The following is a 19,474-nucleotide window of genomic DNA, read 5'->3' as shown; positions in this document are numbered from 1 at the left end:
GGCAGGTGCGAGTAGCCAGTGTCTGAGCGGTCGGCGGCAGCCATCTTTTATTCATTTAGGAATGGGGCAACCTGCGGCTATTCAGAAAGAAAATCAGTTTTGTTCGGCGCATTAGTGCGTCGGTAACGCGTAGATGTCACTGACGTGGTGAGTTCTCGTGGTTTTGTGACGTCGCGTGACAGGCAGGTGAAGTGGGTGACGCCCGAAAACTTTTGACCAATAGCCGAGTGTTAATGGCAAAAAGGCGTCGAATCAAAAATAACTATTTTTATTTTGTTCGGTCAAATCATGCATAATCACTGTGTTCACGTCATATCAGACGGGAAACTATCGCGGTTTTCATGACGTGGTGTGACAGACCGGTGAAGTGGGGGTGGTCCAAAAAAGATTTTGACCAATCGCGGAGGGCTGATCCGTTTTAGCGTCATTCTTAAGCTTCCGTTGCATGCCGCCGCGATTGTCGACGAGTGAACGCAAGCTAAGTAAGAGAAAGCGGACCAATCGCAGACGCCGGCACCACCCTCTTCATCCGGTTACTGATATTCAGTGCAGCGGCTCGGCCCCATCGAATCCCTCTCCACTTGAGCATGCTCCTCGCCCCTTGCGAGCCAATGAGATAAGACAAGCCGCTCAGTGCAGGCACTGTATTCGTTTGTCAAGAAAACAAAAGTGACCTCCTGTGAACGAGGGGAGAAATTGATTAGTTTGTTCAGACAACCCTGCGGGTGACCGCCCGATGTTTACGTCGCCGCTTACGCAAATTTGACGTAAAGAGATTGGAATAAAAACATATTGGAATAGTTGTCCGTTAAACGGCCCCTGGTGAACGAGTTCAACGAAGAGCACGCTATGCGCTCTGAGATCCTCAGGCGCTATTTGTTAGCTGTCTAGTGGTTTTAGAAACTGTGATTTTTTGCTCAAATTATGCACTATTCTCTGTGGGCCAAGCCTGGAATATGCCTTGGTTCATATAAAAACGTTCGCAATATGACTTAGTGGCAGTATTGAGACGGCGCATAAAGAATTCTCGCCAACGCGCACCATATTTAGTACCTTGCTGACAGCTCTATCTCCCAGCCTAAAGACATGCGCAATGGTTCCATGCTAAAATCGCGGCGCGTTGAAGCAGACCTTGTAATTTTTTCACGTGCTTGTGATGAAAAAATACGTTACATAGACCTTTCCAAAATTCGCGTTACAGTTCCGCGGGAAATATCGCTGTCTCAGAATTATTTTTGTTGCATCAGCATGTGATAGCAACTTTACATAATCTGACTTCTTTGAGCACCAAAAGCGACAATTTCCTAGGCAGAGTATTGCAACTAACGTATGTATAGCCACAGGACAAGGGCTGTTACCGCTGATAAAAAGTGTGCCCCTTGCACATGGGCAAGAACAGCAATATTGCCATAACAATTTCAAAAGAGAGGCAATTATATGATCCGATATAATCAAAGACAATCTCCCAAAATATCAACACATCCAAGAAGCTTCCGACACAAACAAAGCTCATATATCGATGCATGGATGTGAAGGTTATCGGTAGTTTAAAGAAAATGAACCACTTGTCTGCAGAATGATGAACACTGTGTTTTGACTACCATCTTTAGATGTGTCTCATTCTTTGTTTGTACTTTGCACATGTTCGTGCGCGCTCCCAAGATATTTTCAGTGGCCTCTGAGACTAGCGTTCCGACCATCATATGCGTTCGTGCCCTGTAAATATACACTGTGGTCATCAGTGCTACAGTTTGTTTGCCTTGAAGCGAGGAGTACCCGGTGCCACACAAAGGTGCCAACGTCTACTGTAATATCATGTAATTTTGAAAACATAAAAAGAGCAACCGGCCATTTCTTTAAAACTGTATTACACAAATCAGCAATTTCTTTAAAATGAATGATTATCATAGCGTTGCAAAAAAGTCGCTGTTTCGCCACAGAAACGAAGGACTGATTGCGACAGCAAATTATTAGACAGCTCTACGGGGTAAGGTTAGATGTTTCGTCAGCTGAACTGTCGTAAACATTCGCTCACTTACTAAATAACGAGCACGGTTTCCCACACGCACCGATATCAACACACTTCACGCGATCACCGCGGATACCTACTGCTGGTATGGTGGTGCGATGAAGAGCGGTAGCACATGCGAGCGACTTCTCATACGCCCTGCTTCTCCTTTCAATACGAACTAGGCGCCTGAGACCCCAGCGCACACGAAGCCATGAGATATTGCGGCTCGGCTAGTCTTCTGACCCGTCGCTGATCACCTCCTAGAAATCACACGGGTGCGTTCAGTGAAGCCATGCGCAGCCGCGGCCGCAGTAGAACCGGAGACGTGCGCTACGCTGACCCTCACCCCCCCACCATTCCTAGCGTGCGCACGCTTCTCCGCTCCCCCTCCCTCTTACCCGCGCCACAAGTCAGCGCTCACTCTCCCCGCCGTCCTCCGTTGCGCGTGCTAAACAGACACCGGCGCGCCGAGCCTCCGTCCTTTTCTGCTCACCCTCGGATGCCTTCTCTCGCATCTACAGCAAGCGGAGTGCGGCTGCGATGTTATCGCACTTGGACTTTGAACGGGACGTCACGGCGACGCCGACAATTTGCCTGGACTGCCCATGTAATTCCTATAGCAATTAATGCTTATATCGATATAATGTAGCGAAAACAAGCATAAATTTAAGCTGCAATGAAGTGCCTGTTTTCGAGGAACGATGCTTTATGGAACTCTAGCAATTCAAGTACCCGCCGAGGTAACTTAATTTCTGTAGCATTGCACTGCTAAGCACGATGTCGAGGGTTCACTTTTGAACCAGACTACCGCATTCAGGAGGGGCCAGAATGGAAAAAAGCGTGTACCGCGCACTGTGTGCAGGTTAAAGAAGCCCAGGTGGTCAAAGGGTATTTGCACAACCCCACTATGGCGTGCCTCATGGTCAAATTGTGGTTCGTGCACTTAAAAGAAAAGAAATATTAAAGAAAGTGGGGTTGAACTATGTTACTGTCATCCCATTGATATATTTTAAATATATTTATAATATGGCAGAAAATGTAGAATTCGTTTACTCCAGTAGGAGTATAAATCATTGCCTTTCCAACTGTCTATGTTACTAGAGCCATTCGAAGAATAAACATGGTATTTCAATAGACTAAGTGTGGTCCTGGACATACAGTTCAGCTACTTTCTGGGAACTACCTTGTATATTCTTGAAACCATTGCTTTCATTTTAACTTGATTGTTAGCTTCTTATTTATCGCACCACTACGCATTTACATCGATTTCGTAAAGCGTTGCGCCCGTTATTACGTAAAATATAAAAAGAAATGGATCTCTTTCATCTGAATTATTTCAATTCAGAATTGTGCCTAATGCAACGCAATCTGCAAGTAGTTTCTCAAATGCAGCATGCGCGCACGATGAATTGAGCGGCTAATGTTACATCCTGCGCAGTTGTTCTTCTTCTTTCTTTATTAGAACATGAAACATACAAATCAAATATTTTATCAGCCCGCCAAAGCAGTACCGAGTTATTCAACCATTCTGTGTAGCGTACGGACACCCATGATTTGATGCCTAGATACACATGTAAATATCGCCAAAGGAGCGACAACTATACGTTAAAAGCAGAGGAGCAACTTAAAGTTCACAAATATATTTATCTGATTATGCACATGCACACTTACGTAAATGTGTTCGCCCATGCCTATCTTGCCGGATATGACCGTTGTACTGTTGAGGCGCCAGAAGAGTAAGTGCACTGCAATAGCTTGTTGAGATATCACTTATCGCTCTTTTTGGTCAAAGTCTCCAGTGAACCGACGGTAAAGAAACGGTAAACACACTCGAGCAAGCAAATCACGTGGCAGTGCTGTCAACTTTCAGTGTGTATTCATAGCAAGAAAGTAGAACTCGCTGTAAGAAACGCCGATACTGGATCCGTTACCGGACATGTTCGACATGGTGTCGCCGGCGACAAAACGTCCTATTCAAAGAAAATTCACGGGTTCTTACTAACGCAAGCCAATGACAATAGCCTTGTTGTTACCAAGGGTAACTCATTATCACTGTTTTCTTCATCCGACCTTGGCACGAGGGCAAATGTCTTTGCTTCTATCACAAAAGTCGTTCCCATTTCTTAAAATACCTAGTTTCCTGGCAAGTCCATCGTCCTCGGCACACGCCAGAGAATACAGTGGTATAGTAACTCACTGCTTTCACAACATGGATTAGTATGGTTGGTTCACAACAGCAATTGCTGTATAGATCTTTCTGCCAAATAAATAAAGACATAAAATCACCACTCAAGCACTCCGTACGGATTGTTAGCCAGCGAAGCTGAAACGTGCGGCCCCAGTGCTTATCACTGTGTTAATCCTGACGGTTCATTAAACGGCGGCTTGCTAGGCTGTCGCATCCTCTGTACGCAGTTACTGCTTGCGCTCGGCTGTACGAGCATGGTCTTTCTGCCCGGGCTGCAGCACCGCCACGGCGTAGACGAGCTCGTTCCCCGTTCTGCTTGCTGCGTTGCTGATCGAAAGCTGCCAACTTTTCAGAAGTGGATATGGCACGCGGCCTACCCATTTCGTGGCCGGAAAGAAACTGCTGCGCGCGCTCGGCTGCGACAGAGAGCAACGACGTCACTACTGGCAGTGCTAATCTAACACCACGTAGATAGCACAAGGCCTTTTCACTACGGGCAATGACGTCATGTTATCTGAGTCTACTGCCACGGAATCTAACGGGGATGCTCCCGAGTAGGCAACAGTGATTTTGACGTCGCCGCTTTCGTTACGCCAGCCGTGCTAATGGGAACTTCGGACCAGGTAGAGTGACATCATGGATCGGAGTAAACAGGCCTTGTGGTGTTGGCTAATCGCGCGCCATACTTCCTCTCTTTATTTTTTCTTTCGCGCATGCGCATGGGGTTGCGCCGGAGGAATTTTCGCAGTACAGGCGACCGACAGACGGACGGATGAATCGGCTAGCCATATCAGCTTGGCTTTAAAAATTTGCAGTAGTATTTCACTTCGTGAACTCGTGTGATACGCAAGCGTATGGTTGCTCTGGCGCACCCCACGCTATCGGCCCTCGGTGGCTGTCTAGACGCCTATGCTGTCCGTACCGCTAATCGTATTCAAGACAGGGCTCGTGAGGTCGCCCCAAACACAGTAGCCGCCGGAGTAGAATGCCCCGTTGTAAACATTCGATTACTATCTAAATTACCTACATGGTCGCACAAGTAAACATTCGCACTTCACACTGGATGGCAGCGGACACTCGCTGTCAAAACGCTTACGTGAGGAATCGCGGTAGCAGCAGCGAGCGAAGTGGCCCTTGCGCTTCCCTCGCTTCAGCGGTAGCTGTCTATCGCTCCAACGCGAACTGAGCTGTCAGAATACAGCGCACGCAGAGCTGTAGGCCCACCTAGACTGCGCACCCAAAGCATATCGCTTTCAAGATGGAGCCCGCTTGACCGCGCGCGGCCGATGTACCACGACTCCCCACCTCCCTGCCCTGCTCCGGTGACATGCGCGCGAGGGAATAATGCGCGCTTCCTCCCCTTGTGCACACGGGATTGAGCCGCCATCGTCTGCTCGCGGCTGCAGGCTTTGTCTCGCACGAACAGCGTACGGGGCGCGAGGATAATGATGGGATGCGACGAACTCTTTACGCCATGAACTCTGGCGTTTTGGAAGGGTCGCGCACGTGCCCTCGCGCGGGAGAGTCCCCCGCTTCCTCCCCCCCCCCCTCCAAGAATAAGTGTTCGGACGCGCGCTGTTCCAAAACACTCGTGCCATGTACCACGTTCAAACTCAACTAGTAGCGCGGCGTCGTTACGTTGCCGAAAACGCGTGTAGCGTAAGACTTTAGCTCTATTTTAAAACAGAACGCGGCCAGGGCTTCGTCTGAGTGCTCCGGACTGAACCGTGAGCGAGGGGTTGCCGCCTTTCATTGATAGCTAGCGAATATAACAAAAAATCCGTGCGTTACGCTTGGGTGACACTTAAAAACATCACGTTGTTGTCGAACTCTTCTTGCAGCGTGGACCCTCACTTGCTGGTGGTGGCAGCGCGTGCCTGACTTCACGTACTCGTTTAAGGCACGGTAACACTGTGGGGCGATACGCGACCGACAAGGCGCTCACGCCAACGATTGACCAACTATTCAGTACAGTGCGTCACTGAAACCATCATAACCGGCCGACCACGACGCAATTCTATACAACGTAACCGACGAGCGCGAGTTGTCGTGCTGCGACGGGCTTTCATGTGGACGGCACCGACAGAATCAGCGTGACGACCATCGTTCGACCTAATTCTTCGCGATCGGCCGTCGAATACACAACGCAATAACGAGAGCGTGTTTGCTTGTGAGAGCGTGTTGCCAAGTCGCGATCACATCGTTAACGGTATTTGGATTTTTGATCGCCACTGCGTTGAATGCGACGTGGTCAATGCCATTTAGGATATGACGAATACGATCAGATTCCGTCATGGTGGCGTCAACACGGCGACAAAGGGCGAGGACGTCCTCGATATAAGAGGTGTATGTTTCCCCGGGAAGTTGCGTGCGTCCATCAAGCTTTTTCTTAGCGACCTCAGAGCAGACGTTGATAGCGCCAAAAATCTGCCGAAGCTGGTGTTTGAATGCCGCCCAGTCAGGCAAAGTGCTCTCGTGGTTGAGAAACTAAGTCCTCGCAACGTCAGCGAGGTAGGATGCGACGTTGCGAAGCTTGTGCATATTATCCCACCGGTTAGACTCACTGACGCGGTCGTTATTGTCCGGCCAGTCATCAGCGTCGACACTACGAAGGCCAGCGAACGTGGTGGGATCGCGCTGCCGCGTGCTGACGGTCCATGAAGGAACGGCCGGTGGGGCAGAGACGGTGACGCCGGAGGCTCCTGGAGGATCTTCTTGGGGCATCCTGGCGGAAAGGCGGAGCAAGCGGCGGCCTCAACGAAGCTCCAGAGAAACTCGAAGGCGTAGAGGACCAAGCGATCGAAAGCAGCCTCCACCACTTGCGAGACAGCTGTTAAGCCTGAACAGTTTATTTCGCAGGTCGCGCGCTGAAGACGATAACGCTGGCCAAGATGATGAATATAAACAGATGAAGAAGATGAAGGGGTAAAATAATGCTCTCGGTATATATAATTAATCGCGCTCAAAATGAGTTAAACATGATTACCCATTTGAAATGTAGAAGTTTCAACCCTCTCAAGCGACGCACACGAAATTTGAGCAAATGTTGATCCTGTTCAGCGAAACTTAAGCCGGGCGCCGTCGAGCTTGTGCGCCCGCTGCCGGCGGTCCTGAACTGAAATGTCAGCAGTTATGTCGAAGGAAACTGCTTTTCTAGTTCATTTCTGGCCTTAGCAATTTGAGATCAACTACACTTCACTTCGCACGGCGCGTACACCATAAGCAGCAAGCGGCGACATAGCGCAGTGCCAACATTTGCACGTCACCGTACCCGTAAGCTGCCCGTCGCATTCGTCACAGAGATGGGCGGGTTTGTGCCTGTTATTATACTGACACTGATGTCAATTCTACGGATTCGCTGTTTAACTCGCCGCCAAACGCGAAACAAAAGACGGTGCATTCGGTATACAGCAGAAGACAACCGTCTCGCTCAGTGATGTCATCCGCGTTTTCGCGAGAGAACAACACGGACTATAAATGAGCCCTTATGCAAGCACAGTTTTCTCTAATAATGCTTTACGGCACGCGCAAACTGCATGTATGATGGCGTTAAGGAAAAGTCCAAATCAGTAATAAATTACCAGCCTGTAATACCTGGATTACTATTGCCTTTGTTGAAGTGGTTCCGCCGCTCATATTGACTCGTCTCAGGGTGGAACAACACGATACATATGCGCAGATATGTATGCTTTGCTACGTTTTGAGAATATTTCATATCAACGATGCGTGTTTTCAGATATTTGACGCTAACAATGATTTGTGGCTGTAGATGTCGATGGAAACAAGTGCACCGCTTTGATAAATCCGACGCGGAAGACGGCGCTCGAAGACTTCTTGAATATGCGAAATGTGTAAATAATGTGTGAAAAGACTGCAAAAAGATTGTCCAAGTGCAGAAATCCCCGACAACAAACTCCACGGCAGCCGTATCGGCACACGTAACTCGGCGTGCCCTCATCGGCCGCACTGTGTGCAGAAGAGCGCACTCAGGGCAGCTAACCCAGTAGTAGGCGAGTGCTACATGGCTTCCAGGAATGAAATGCCGTCCCGGAGGAGCAATCAGTAGTGATTAGGGATCCACGAAACGCACAACCACACTCAACGTGAGCGCAGGTACACAAACTAACCGGGAAATGCCGCGGCACCCTTCCAAAGTGCTTCCAGCGGCGTGCGGCAGAGGGCAGCACCAGAAAACGAGAAGTGCGCTTTGCCACAGCAGGTCAACCCGGGCGGCTCCGCCTACCTAAAGTTACCAACACATTCCCCTAGGTGGCGTTACATTGTCGTGCGCGGAGTATACGGAGTTAGTACTTTCCCCGGTGCGCGAATCTCTTCACCTCCAGGCACGTTCCTTGTTCTCTTGCTTCTTGGCTTCAGAGGGACACTACCGGTTTGAAGAATTGGCCAGTTATGCTTATGCGTGAAACAGCAACAAATTCGTGCACGAATGGCGACACAGCACGTGAATATTCAGTATGCCAAAACGATACGTCCTCACAAAGCAGATAAACGCGTTGACGTCTTCAGTGCTGACGACGGTTTGAGGCAGTGCCTCCGGATTCTCTCCTACCACAAGGGGCAATTGTTCGCCGATTTTAACACAGCCGAGAGTGTTTTGGGTGCCCACTGTATTGTGGGCAGGCACAGAAAAGATGCCTGATCGTCACCTCACACCGCAGTTGTCACAAGCAGGCTGAAGGGAAGTACAGATGCGAAGACAGAGGACTGCCCATGTTAGGAAGACCCATTCTGTCTGCGTCTTAGAAACCCCAAGGATGCATGTATCAAACAATCCGAGAATGCGGGCACCTCTTGCAATCATCAGCCAAGTGCCCTGTTCCCTGCCTCCCTACGTACCTGCCACCAACATAGCATCGTTGACACGCCTATTTGTTCGGCGTATATGTCACTAGCCATAGCAGAATCCGATGTGCAATACCTCCCCTGTTTTTCAGCACTCAATGCGCATGGGAATCATATCAGGCCTACTCTATAAATATGAGGAAGTTATATGACGTATGCATCATAGTCCTGTCGAAAAAATGCTCCGACCAGGAATTCGATCGTCGCACCTACAGATCCCAAGCTCGGCTCATTTCCGCTACGCCACACCAGCAGACGAGCATGAACGGATAATTTGCCATGTCAAAATCGAGAAGCAGTTTTAGTTTCACAGAGAGACGTCTCGCACAGACATGGTAGATGGGCTATCGCAGAGCAACTAAAGCTTAAGCCTGTACCCCAAAGAAACATTTGCTGTCCGTATTCAATAGAGGGCTCTGAAGTGCCGTAACATCGATTTCTGCTTGCTATTGATATTTCAACTTCGAAGAAAGTCCTAAATGAACCGCCGACCCGGGACGCTGCATGGGCTGTTACTGCCGATTTCGATAGCCGCTTCTTGTTCTTCCCGTGAGGGTTATGCTACGTTTTCCTAGTTCAGTGATGCCTTTCACTCTACACGTCTGTCTAGTCGTATATCTTCGTGAGAGAAGCGCAGGCTATAGTGCTGGGAGCCTTCGGCGATAGCACATATACCTGCGTTTATGACACGTCACATCGGGGCTGATCGCTACCTTTGCTGGCACTGTAGGCATGAAAAAATGGTTTATTTAAAAACACCTATGCGAAATCTGAAATATAGAGGGATTGATCCTTGTTGGACTTCTTGACTTCTGAGCCTACACACGCCGATAGCGTGCAGACGGACTCGGCGGATACGCTAGGCCTAAGCTTCACTGGGGACCGATCTTGGCGCGGGTAGCTGGCGAAAGCTAAAATGTGTGTATTTGAGCCTCAGAACTCTTTTGAGTACACTAGGGAAAGCGGAAGCGCACAAATCGCCTCAGCTTTGTTATCGGTGCGATAATATAAGTCAGCGGTAAGCTTCGAACTCTGGGTCCGTTCGAGCGCGTCTGAACGACTTCTGGATTTCATGTCCACTCCACAACACTGCGACAACGGCACCTCCTAGTCATATGTTACGTGCGAACTAGTAAAAAACGCGGCGTGCTATGCGTTTGCGTGGTTTCGTTCAAGAATTTAACTATGCGCCCTGTCAAAAAGGAAAATGCAAAAAACGAAAGTGATCTTTAGTGTCAAATGAGGACGAATAAACAAGGCAGCTCACGCACCTTCATTCCATGCCGCGACACGAAATAGAGTTTTATGACCCCAAGATATAGTCTCATTTAGGACAAGAGGCTAGTATCAAGCGATGGAATTGTATAAAGCATTTAATATTCAGCAGCGCTCCTCCTTGCGTAATGGAACCAGAGCGGCACAAACACAATCAGCGCAGTTTCCAGTGCGAACCAGTGCCTGTACGGCACAAACCAGTGCGCCCTAGCGTCATGGCAATGGAACCAGCGTCTCTTCCAGTGTCACCCAGCTCTTATCAAGCGTTCTCACTGGTGTCCCAGTGAGTGCCAGCGAGCGCCAGCGTACCTAGTGCGATCCAGTGCCAAAAACGCACTGGTTTCACATTGGAAGGCACTGGAAGACGCTGGTTTTTGCGATAGGCATTTCAGAGGTTTTTTACTATCAGGCAACAGCGTCTTTAAAAAGACACGCATTGATGAAGGCGAAAATCCCACTAATCGAAATTAGAAAAACCAAAGTAATATAATGGAAGCGCGCATTGTGGTTCCTATCGCATATGCAGGTAAATCACAAAGATATATACCAAAAAACACTAAGCGAAACTGCGCGTTAGCAGCCGCCTCATATCTATTTGCTGGCATACAGTGACTGCAGCACTTGGGGTGGGGACACATCGAACGCCGCCGCACATTTCTGGCACGCACCGCTCAACTGCGACAAATGCACGCTGCAGAAACGAAGTTCTTTTTTTTTTTTCGTGGAATCTTCGTGGGTCACACAATGCACAGAGAAGGCACGGACGACATGAGCGCGATCCGCGCACGGTAAGCACACCGCCACAAAAGCAAGGTACGGAAGACATAAGCGTCGCCTTTGCCTCACGGGTAAAAAAAAAATCATCGTATGTCGCTGTGCGACGGGCACAGTTAGAAAACGCACGGAAGCATCACACACTACACACGTGTACCTCCGAGGTTGTTTCGACAATTTCTGGGCTACATTTAAACGACAGCAGGAAGTTATTTCAATGAGAAACGAAGTGATGACGCAGGTACTGTAGGTAATGGCTGCGCATAACGTCATTTAAGGCTTTAAGGCCAGTGAACGAAGTTGAAATCGTTAAAATCGCACCCCAGCGATAGCTTTCTCAGGGTAAATTGTTCAGATCTGGAGGGGCATCCTTTTGCTGACTGCATGCGGCATAAGCGATTCAAAAGCAGGACTACTGCATGTAATTTATTTCTGTCCTAAACTATAGCACACAATATGAGCATCTCAATGTTTCTTCTTGTCTCGCAACATATGTATGTAGTTCGGCCCGATATGGCACAAAACCTGCTGCAGTGGTTATTATTGTATGAATCACGGTGGCCACAACGGCCGCACTATTATACAGATGGCGCTGGCGGCGCCGGTATTTTCGTATTCTACGCGACCGGTAGAATACGAAGATACGGCGTGTTGTTGTTATTAGAGTGTTTTAGTTTAGGGGACGCAAGCGGCTTGCGTACGCGAGAACTAGGGGCGACAGTGCTGCGCATGCCCAGACCCAGACGTAGGTGTCTGCGCATGCGCACTACCATCGCCCTTAGTTCTTAAGCCGCTTGCGTCCCCTAACCTAAATCTCTCCATTGCTCCGTCTTCAATCGGTAGTGCGAGCTGCTTTGATGCGTTTGTTTGATTGTGTGTTATTAGGTTTGCTGTAATGAAATGAGACGTAGTTCGCGAGCACGAGAGTGCCAGAGGATGGCTTGCGTCTCGCTGTAAACACGCAGTATGCGTAGCGCGCCAGCTAAATGTAAACCAGCGATTTTCATGCCGTCGAGTGCGTTCCCTTTGTCTCCGCTGGTTGTCGCGCAAAGTTTGGTGGACGTCGCAAAGAAGTAATGCGTATTATTAGCGTGCCTCAGCTCGTCCACTACGCAACGGCTTGTACGCTGCAAGCAACATTGCGGACGCAGCACTGGAAATTTGCAGAGCGCCTTTCGACCTCGCCGTACTGGTGAAACGGTAAGCAGTCGGGCTCGCCAGCTACGCGTGCGTTCATGCGTGTGGTGTGTGCTTCCCGTGTGTGCATAAAGTGCCTTCCGAACGTAGCAAGTGGAACACCCTCGACAACAGTGAAACCTGTGCTGATACTTGCTGCGCGCTGGTTGTAAGAATTGTGTACGCAACTCTATTGCCACAGTGCGGAATTGATAATCCTGATAAGCGTGTCCTTCCGCTGAGAAAGGTTTCGGAAATCGTGTTCACCTTGTGCAGCGGTGCGTGAACTCCCGTGTCTGCTAAAGTTGCATGGTAACGACCCGTCTACCTCTTCATCGGTTCTTTCTTCAATGACGTTTCCTCACTTACAAATGCTTCGACGTTGTGCACAATCTCTGCTTACGAGGTTTTTGGTTAACGAACAGTTCTAGGGAAAAAATGTCAGCCAATCACAGCTTGCTTCTAGTACAGCTTTATTTTCAAGAAACGATGTGTTGACATAACTGACTTAACATGACAGCGGAAAGTTGGTTATACTAAGCAATAGAAAAAATAATAAGATTAAATTGTAATCTGTTGCTGCGGCATGTCCAAAATTTTATTTGTTGTAGAGGTCCCTATTATCACGAAATTCGACGAATTTAAGCATTTACTCTCTTTCCACATTAGTGCAGCCATTGTTTTCATGACTATTTTAGCTGCTGATCGCGTGTTTTCACAATATCACAGCTTTATTGTGTCACTGCTACTAGCCGACATAGAACTCATTTTGTAGTGGTGAGGCCGTGACCCGCAACATAAACCACAACATCGAGGAGCCCCCAGAAATGCAGACCCCGTGGATATATGGCTGCAGCAGCATGGCGTGTGATATGGATGGTCATGTCAGGTGTGTATGAAATGTACGTGTTCCAAAAAGTGGGCTTGGTATCATTCATGGTGAAGTTTATCAACACATTATTTAACGCAGCTTACTAGAGAGACTGAATATTTATGCAACTTTATTGAACTTGCTACCTATTTGTATGCATAGCCATTATGCACACATCATTGCGTTCTGTATAACAAAATACCTAACCTTTCTTGATGTTTAGTGTTTCTTTTGAATAAGTTGCTTACCTGCTAGTTAAATATTATTTTTGCTTTGTACGTAGTATATTTATCACTTTTCATTGTGGTTTTATTATTTGAAAACTATTTCCTATGATGTACCCCTTATTTGAGTTGTTTTTCTGTTTGTGCTACAATCTCATGCATGTAGGAATTCGAAGTGTAGTGGGCTATATATGTCACAGGTCTAAGCACGTAGTGTGCACACGATTGTTTATCATTGATATCTTTACAGTTACTTCTCTGTTCCCATAGTAACAGCCACTGGCAAATACACATTTGATGAGCTTGAGTTTCTTGAAAATTAATATGAAGGTCAGTATTTTCTATACTTCATTTACTTCAGTAGTACATAGGCACAGACTGATATGGATCCCTTGTGACCCACACAGGATGCCTTTCTTTTTTTGTTGCATTACAAATGGGGGCTCGCCCACATGTCTTGCTATATATGTGATATGCTTCACCGATTTCACTTGTCAATTTTTACGGTAGATGAAAACAGATGAACGATTGCAATTCAACATGAAGCCCCGTTATGGATATGTACGGCCAAGGTGGACGACCATACTGGTCTTTTGAATGAAATATGGTGATCTCTTATACACATAAGATACCGGCCAGTTTGCCCTATGTACTCTTGACCACATATGAAAGGGTTACAATACACTGTCTGTGACACACACGACAAATTTGGTGGTATCTTTCACCGAGCAAACCTCGCTAGCCTGCTTGCCTTTCTAAATCCCCTTGCGCACTGCTGTGCATATGCGGCATACTTTCTTTTTCGCTGAATTTTGTAGGCTCCCTGACAAGAAAGCTTGCTTAAAGATACCACTAACTTGTCCTGTGTCTGTCAGGGGTATCGTAGTCAATTCATGTGATCTTGTGTATATTTGGTCAAATGTACATGCAGCCGATTGGCCCGTGTCTCAACACGTGCCTAAGAGAGCACCATAATTCACTTACCGGACCAGTATGTTCGTCCCACTTGACCATACACCTATGGGACTGGGGCTGCGCGCCAGATTTAGACTGATAATCTGTTTTGTTCACCTACGGCAACCAATTGACCCACAAGATCGCTGAGGAATGTCACATAAAAAGACTGGATCACAATCGGTTTACTGAATTGTCCGCAACCTCAGCAGTAACAAATTTGTTGCTACTAGTTTCAAGCACCTTATTTCTTGTCAGATCTTCTGCTTGACCTATAGAACAGTTATGCAATCAATTTTCAAAGTAACGTAATTACTATAATTCTTGTTTTCTGTTTTCCACATGCTATGTTGCAAGAAGGACCATATTTAAGTAAAACTGAATTAACTTTTCAATTACAATTGGGAAGTCTTATCATTGCATTTAGGATACATATCAGTGTACATACACATACTAGATTGGAAACTAATTGTTTCAATAATTCAAAAAGCACGAATATACTGTGCCCATTCTCTCCGACAGTGACACTGCGATTGTGTTCCAAGTACCACAAATTGGCAGTTATCCAACATAATTTGCAAAAACAACTTAAAAGATTATTGGTCCCCATACAATGGATACTTACATGTATCATCATGATTGCTCAATCTCAAGCTCCATGTGAGAACTTTATTATTGACATATTAAGCATAGTACATACCAACTATGGCTAACAGCGGATGGAATATTAATTTTGTCTACTGCTCAACAATAGAAACCAGTAGGTAATTCCCTTCTTTTCAAAAAAAAATTTTGCTATCAATAGTGTGACGTTTGTATAGGACTCTGAACTCATGGGTGTTCCTGCTTGCTGCTGGTATAAATGGGAATGTGTTGTCATTGCAAGATGAGATTAATGTGTGACTAGGCTGTTGTCGTTTGGAGGTACTTTTTGTCATTAGCAATGATATTCTAGTGCCAAACACATTGGCCCAGAACTGATGGTACAGAATCTTGGGAAAGTAAAAATATTCTCAAAAGTGATTCTCAAACGAACTGCCGCTGTTTGGCAGAGTGGTGAGGGATGTGGGGCGTTCTGCCGCTTTTCTGTTATAATTATTACTGAAATGAAACTAAGCATAGTGCTACAACTATATAGATATTTGTGGCATGTTTGTGCCTGCTAATACGTTATAGCTAAATGTTCATTACGCCTTTTGAAAATTAATTTCAGTTGTATCTTCCAAGCTTCACCGTCGCCGATTACTAGGCGGACCAAAGGAGGCCAAAAACTAGCCTTTCCTCGCTCCTTTCCTGGGAAGCGAAATAGCAGGTGATCATGTAAGAATGAACTCGCAACATGTGAGCAGTAGCCAAAGCTCCATACAGGTCATGCTGGTGATGGAATGCTAAGAAAAACCGCAATATTTATTTGTTTACTTATTCAGTTAATATTTATTTATTCATATTTTATGAATGCTGTACAGTGGCAAGGAATCAGACAAAAATAAATATTGTTGCATCAAAGTAAACATATTAACCGAAAAAGCATAATTCACGTAGCACAGTACCATGATGAAAGGTTTTTAGACAGCTAGTCTGCTTTCGATACGATTTCATAAAAACTGCAAATTTTGAAGAAACAAAGCCGTAAGGTTAACAAATCTTACTCATCAGTAAAAAGTGAGATAACATTTCTATTGGACCTAATACCATAATTTAATCTGGCAAAAATGAGATACCACTTGCTGCTCTAATATACAATACCTAATTTATGAGTAGGTGCACGAAACTCTCAAACATTGCAACAATTTCATGTAAGCTGTAAATTCATATATCAAATTTGTTGACTTAAGACATAGCAGATGGAGTCTGCAGAACTGCGATATCTAATTCTGGCACAGAGACGTGGATTATTAAGCTTCATGGTGCTATTTTTCATAAACCTGCCAAATAGTTCTTCCTGCAACGAGTAGAATTCTCAAATGCCACAAACTCCATTCATATTAGTCCTGTGGTTGTCTCAAAAGTATTTCTGTATGTTGAATGTATTTGAGTAGGAAAATTTACAGAATTGACGGACTTGTGCTAAGTCTTTTTTTATTATTTACAGTTGCAAACTGAGTAAGTTCTTTTCCTTCAAGTTTGCTATTTTAAGCAATTTTTTATAAGGATTGATGGCGTTAGCGTAAAAACTATGATTTAAATATTTTAAAATGTATCAAACCTCATCAAATTTGGTCCCATAGTTGCAGAGAAAAATGATTTTACTGTTCATGTGCATTACATAGGAGCTCCCGAGCTAAATCTCTTTTTAGGTATTGCGTGTATATCTGGTTTGTATTTCTCACCCTAATTTTAGAATATTGGCTCTGATCTCAAATTTGTTTCCCTTACAACGAAATTCAAGCTTTTGAACTTTGCAAGATATATGGTGTACTTCTCTATGAAAACCACTGTTTGCCACATTTTTGCAAGGAATGGCAGTGTTAATTTTACACATAAACATAGACTAAAATGCTGTGTGGTTTCGGCATTTGGTGTACTTATCTATGAAGGCCACTTTTGCCACACTTTTGCAGGGACTGCCAGTGTTATTTTTGCACTTAAACAGACTAAAATGCTGTTAGTTTCGTCAGCCCGACACAACATTGCAGTTCACATCCATATCAGTCTATTTTCACGCTTTAGTATCCTACCATTTAATGTGCACTGTTGGAACAGGCACTCCTTTGGGAGTTTTAATGGTAAGGTTTCTTGTCCTAATCAAGCCTATTATTGCCAGGTGTCAACTGTAATCAAGTCTGCCACTGATTTTTTTACCTCATGTTTCGTGTGTTTGCACCACCAGCTTGACCCGAGAAGCTTGGCAGCTACAGTTCGTGTGTAGCAAGTTCTAGTCTGAAGCGTGTATGTAACATATTTGAAGCATGTATCTAGTCTGAAGTGCAATAAACATTTCAAACTGAATACTTTGTGCTTGTAGCACCAATTTTTTGCCACTGCATTTACTGCAGTCCTTATTGCCTACAGTAGAACTTTGGTTAATTGCAAGCACTTTACACACATCGGCCTAGCTTCTATAGGCATTTGCTTGTAGGGACTCGAAAGCAACTGCATAGAAACATTCTATAGAAAGTTGTCTTTAGCATATCTAAACCAACTCCATAAAAATATTCTATAGAAATATGTCTTTAGCATCTCTAAAGCAACTCAATAGAAATATTCTATAAAAATTTGTCTTTAGCATCTCTAAAGCAACTCGATAGAAGTATTCTATAGAAATTTGTCTTCAGGACCTCTAAAGCAACTCGATAGAAATGTTCTATAGAAATTTGCCTTTAGAAACTCTAAAGCAACTCGATAGAAGTATTCTATAGAAATTTCTCTTTAGCATCTCTAAAGCAACTCGATAGAAACGTTCTATAGAAATGTCTCTTTAGAATTCCTATAAGAATGCGGTGGCCAAGTAACTTTTGGAACTCTACAGGAAAGTTATATAGGCAATCAAAATAAACACAATAGTGTTGTAGAGAAAAAAAATTCAAAAGGCTTTCTAAAAACACAACAAAAATTTTTGTTAGGGAAGTGGCGGAACAATGAATGAACAGCGAGCTATAGAAGAGCGTAAGCAGGCGTCAAGGGTTCATCGAGAAGCCAATGAAGTCGAAGATTCTAAAACTGCGGCTTTGCCCGAAACTTCGCGCCGTAGAAGAAGCATGGATTGCGATAGCAAATTGGTGGACATCTATACGAAGGATAGTAGTTTTATCGGTCGTATAAACCTGTAAACGTAGGCATACTATGCTCGCGGACACCTTTATGCGGCTGTAAAGGGAAATTCGAACGGGCGCTTGACTGCTGCACATGTGCTAACGAGCCAAATAGTCGGGCAGAGTTTGGCAGTGGGTTTGGTTGCTCGGGCAGGACATGTAATGAGGAGGGAAGGTAACCGATGGTCATTAAGGGTTACGGACTGGATTCCAAGGGAAGGGAAGCGTAGCAGGGGGCGGCAGAGAGTTAGGTGGGCGGAAGAGATTAAGAAGTTCGCAGGGACGACATGGCCACAATTAGTACATGACCGGGGTTGTTGGAGAGGTATGGGAGAGGCCTTTGCCCTGCATTGGGCGTAACCAGGCTGATGATGATCATGGTTGCTCGGAACAGACGTTGAATCGACGCTGCTTTTACGTGCGACGGCTTCGCGCTTCTCCAGACGCCGAAGGGAAAAGCCACGAAATAAGTAAACCCTTATATTTAGTGGTGTGCTCTGTCCTATGTAACTCGACAAAGCTTACAAGGTGTTTATGTTTTGTCTTCCTTAGCTTAAACTAACGTGGATTAACAAAAGTTAATCCCTTTTCAGAAGCACTCTCACTTGCGCGCGCTTTGCCTGCAGAGCTTTCCGTTCATAGCTGCAGAACGTCGTCCGCGAGTACAACTAAATTAACAAGCTCGGTGACACGCGCGTGCAAGCCAACGTGAACATATCTTACCCGATGACCGCCGAAAGTCGCCGTCCAAACGCTGCAGTGAAGAAACGCGGCCACTGAAGCGAGCAAATTCAGCTTCGTGCAGCCGCTCGCATCAACGCGAACTAGGCCTTGAACACATAGCGCAGCGCGGATTCTGTACCTATCGCAGATCGCTTTCAAGATACAGAGGCCCGGCCGGAGGCGCGCAGCCGCCTGGACCCCTCCCTCTCCCTTCCCTCCTCCCCGAAGCCTTGCGCGCGATGGAAGGCGGCGCGATTCGTCCCCGCTTCCCGACGTTGCGGGCGCGCGATTGAGCCGCTGTTGTCAGCTCACCCTCGCACGCTTTCACTCGCACATACAGCATACGACGCGCGCTGAGGACTTCATAGCCCGTGGAATTTATACTGAGGCTCACGGCGACGCCTACTGCCGAAATGCCCCTGGGATGTCCATATAATTTCAATGACAATAAAAGTTCGGATTGCACAAAGAAGTGGTACTCCTTAAACTGAATAAGTAACGAGAGGATAGAAGGCTGGCGTTTGAACTCGTGGACGAAAAAATTAAATGCAAAGGTGAACGTTGGATGCACAACATTCGCAAAAGATACAAAGGCGCACCAAAAAAAAAATTCACCCATGATTACGATACTCCCTAATGCGCACTTTAAATGCTGTTCTAGAC

General features: G+C 46.0%; 1 protein-coding gene across 3 annotated transcripts in view; it reads right to left on the bottom strand.

Moving 5' to 3' along the window:
• LOC126519157 (acetylcholinesterase-like) overlaps positions 1-19,474 on the bottom strand; it is a 63,539-nt gene that overhangs the window by 25,115 nt on the left and 18,950 nt on the right. The window contains exon 1 of one of the 3 annotated variants that reach the window (XM_050168767.3): positions 18,812-18,914. The exons of the other annotated variants lie outside the window; for them this stretch is intronic. The gene's annotated coding sequence lies outside the window, so the exon portion shown is untranslated. Of the gene's footprint in view, positions 1-18,811; positions 18,915-19,474 lie in introns of those variants that run through there. 3 annotated transcript variants of the gene reach the window in all.

Source organism: Dermacentor andersoni, chromosome 10, assembly GCF_023375885.2.
Source record: "Dermacentor andersoni chromosome 10, qqDerAnde1_hic_scaffold, whole genome shotgun sequence".
Classification (NCBI taxonomy): Eukaryota; Metazoa; Arthropoda; class Arachnida; order Ixodida; family Ixodidae; genus Dermacentor; species Dermacentor andersoni.
This window is presented reverse-complemented; position numbering and strand designations above follow the sequence as displayed.